Source organism: Lygodium microphyllum, chromosome 18 (assembly GCF_053477565.2).
Source record: "Lygodium microphyllum isolate KBCC chromosome 18, Lygodium_microphyllum_v1.1.10, whole genome shotgun sequence".
NCBI classification, from domain to species: Eukaryota; Viridiplantae; Streptophyta; class Polypodiopsida; order Schizaeales; family Lygodiaceae; genus Lygodium; species Lygodium microphyllum.
The window spans coordinates 125,553,708-125,556,992 of record NC_141152.1 but is presented as its reverse complement, the minus strand read 5'-3'; the positions used below and the strand labels follow the sequence as shown (position 1 = coordinate 125,556,992).

General features: G+C 44.0%; 1 pseudogene; it reads left to right on the top strand.

Annotated features, from left to right (window-relative positions):
• The first annotated feature begins 2,188 nt into the window (after positions 1 to 2,188).
• Positions 2,189 to 2,352, top strand: LOC148021349 (small ribosomal subunit protein uS14 pseudogene; annotated as a pseudogene).
• The last annotated feature ends 933 nt before the right edge of the window (positions 2,353 to 3,285 follow it).

The window sequence follows — 3,285 nt, the reverse complement described above, 5'->3', positions numbered from 1 at the left end:
CTTGGTTAGGGTCAGGCAGGCAGTCGGGGGTAACTGAAGCTGCCTCTCCCTTCACGCCTTCAACCTGAAGCATTAGATATCATTTCATCCTTTAGTTCTTTGAGCAAACAATGCAAACAGTGCTTTCTAAACTGTTACAAGCACAATCAATTCCAGTGGTCGTTTATTTGGCCAACTGTTAATGAGTGAATCCTTCTCTCCGAATGCATCTAGCATTCGATCCGGGATCAATTGCGACTTGGCAAGATCCCCAAGGGTTTGTTTGTTCACCCTTTTTTCCTTGGGTTAGGGCCATACCCTATTAACCCAACTTAACCAATACCTTAGGTTTTATTAACGGTAAATCTTGGCGACCATGTCGCTCCAATTTATTGATTGATCATTTGCTTCCAAGAAAATACCTAACTTCCCTTTACTTGGCAATTTTTCCCAAGAAAGGTGATATAACAGGATGACTACTCATCCTCTTGCAAGTTAAACTTGTGCAAGAACTTGCCAACCTCATTCCAAGAAATGGCAAAACTCTCTTGTGAACAAACCACAAGTCTATGCGACGTTGCAACTTATTGCACAAGTGTCGCATCTATTCCATGGGATCATTTCACCCATTGAACGGCGTTTTTTGGTGACAGAATTATCTCCAGACGAGAAACAGGGTTTAGGGTGTCTTCTTACCCAACCCATTCCTAATTACACTAGGCCGACAACGTTCGGTCCTAGGGATTCCAACTCAATCCTAGTTTCATCATTTGAACGAGTGATCCTTAGGGTAGAAACCTTAGATCGTTTTATGCATGAGCGTTGTCGTATTGCTGTGCATTCGAGGTGTGTAAACCACCCAAAAGTTGTGCATGGGATTTGGTACTTTGTACATATTTAGTTGTTGTGATTACATTTATTTTCTGTGTATGAGTATAGTAGCGAGTATGAAGTATTGCTTTCAGTCTATGTTGAACAGGATCAAGGAGACAAGACATTACAATTATTCAAACAAATGCATGAGGAGGATATCTCTTTGGATAGTATCACAATTGTCTGCAGCTTAAAAGCTTGTGGCATGGCTGGAGCTATAAACAAGGGCCAAGAAATACATGCTGAGATTGATAAGATAGGGCTATTGAAGACAAATGTGGATGTGGGCATTGCATTAATTGATATGTATGCTAAATGTGGCTGGCTGGCAGAGGCACAAGCAGTGTTTGATATGTTTCCTTATCGAGATCTAGACACATGGAATGTCCTAATCACAGGATATGCATAAATTTTGAAAGGCCACATTATAATTCTATAGTGATCTTTTGCTTCATCATGTCGAATGCATGAATCATGCGATGACATAGATTTTCCGAGTCAAGTATCGTATCTATGCTGCCAGAATAACGATGATGACCTTACCCATGTAGCTTGGAATGTGGTTTAACTTGAAAAAGGGAATCACAAACAGGGCGGATCTCGGTAATTGGAAAATAGAGCTACGAAGGCTAAAGAGGGGATTTTAAAAGGCTAAAGAAGGAGGGAAAAGGAGAGCCGTGCTTTGAGGGGAAAAAGGAGAAGCTTTTGGGCTATTTTTGAAAAGGAGGATTTTGGAGGGGAAGATCTACGAAGAGGGAAGAAGGGGGATACGAGGAAAAGGCCACCAGGAATGAGGAAGATGAAGGAGGAAGTTCGCTGCTGATTCGTCTCGGAGATTATCTGTGTTCCGATTAGTGCAACTATCTCTGGGAGATGTAAACCTTGAAGCAAACAGTGGGAGCATTGCAGAGGTCACGGGAATGTTGTTTTTTTTGTGCTCTGGGAGAGGAACAGAGCATTGGAGGATCGACTAAGGAGGAAGATGGAGGGTATCCTGAGGGTCGACAAGAGGGAATTGAAGCGTGGACTGAGGCGGGAACAGGGAGCGCTGGGTGGCAATTTTGACGTCAAGGAAGGCACGGGAGGTGACGAAGGAAACGTTGAAGAAGAAACTATAGTCGAAGAAAAAAAAATCACGAGTCATCGTTGAGACAACAAAATTGAGAAGAAGACCAGAAGTCGATGGTGTAGAGTACAAAAAGAGGAAAGCCGACGATGATCGATGCTGCTGTGACAGATGTGACGGAGGAACGAGGAGAAAATGGAGAGTTCGTGAACCGTGTTATCACCTTTGCATCAGTGAACCTCGTCTCGCTGCAGTGATCGGGCCAGTAAGATGGGGCATTCGGCCGTGTGGAACTCTCATCCCAAGAAGTATGGAGCAGGATCTCGTGCATGTCGTGTGTGCAGGAACGGCCATGGCTGGTTAGGAAGTACAACATCATGTGCTGCCATCAGTGCTTCCGGAATTATGCCAAAGACATCGGCTTTGTGAAGTAGTTAATGCGATGGAGAGGACTTACTGTGGGTGGATTCTACAGCTTGGAAGTAGTTGGGGTATTCCTTTCAGCCTGTTAGCCTGAAGGTGCTGCCAGGATTTTTGTATGGATTGCCTGCCCAGTGATTTAGAAAAGAACAATTTTGGAGCTACTCGTTAACCACTGGCAGAACATGTATAGATGAATTCGTGATGTAACAGTGAGCCGAGATGCGATTTTGTGATATCACTTGTGTTTGATAAGGCTGTACTTGAGCCTACATTTTGTCCTATGTATGCACAAATGTGTGTCCAACTTAGCAAAGTGCCCGTTCTATAACTAATTGCTACAGCACACATAGGATTTGCAAGGTGCTTGTTCTCAAAGGGCTTGCAAAACCAGCAGAAACAGAAGATGGTGTGAGCACGAGAAGCCAGCCTATGACGAGGCAGCAGTGAGCATTGTGGCCTCACTTAATGCCTGTGCTAAGCAGAAGGATCTGATCGAAGGTGCTAGGCTACATGCAAATGTTCTGAAGAGCAGCCTGCTCGGAAGTAACCGCCATATAGTGAACACTCTTGATAGGGCTCTGAGGGTGCAGCACAAGATGCTATAAATCATACCTATATTCATTTCCTGAAGATGTTATGCTTGGCCAACTGGTCTCTTTCTCTCTGAGTTCTTGTTTACTTATCCTGCCATGTTTATTACGCGCTGCTGTTTGGAGATTGGTACTGGTGTGGAGGGTAAGCAATATCTGCCTGGCTTACTTGAATGCTTCAAAGAGAGCTGCTAAAGCCATCCTGGTTCACGTGAATGCTGCCTGAAGTGCTATGAATGCAACCGTGGACAACTACAATTATACACTCTGAGCAGCGTATAATGTACCAACCCGCTATCATTTCCAGCAAGTCAATGCCTCATGAAGAGCCATTAGTTTTGTCTTGATTTAAGT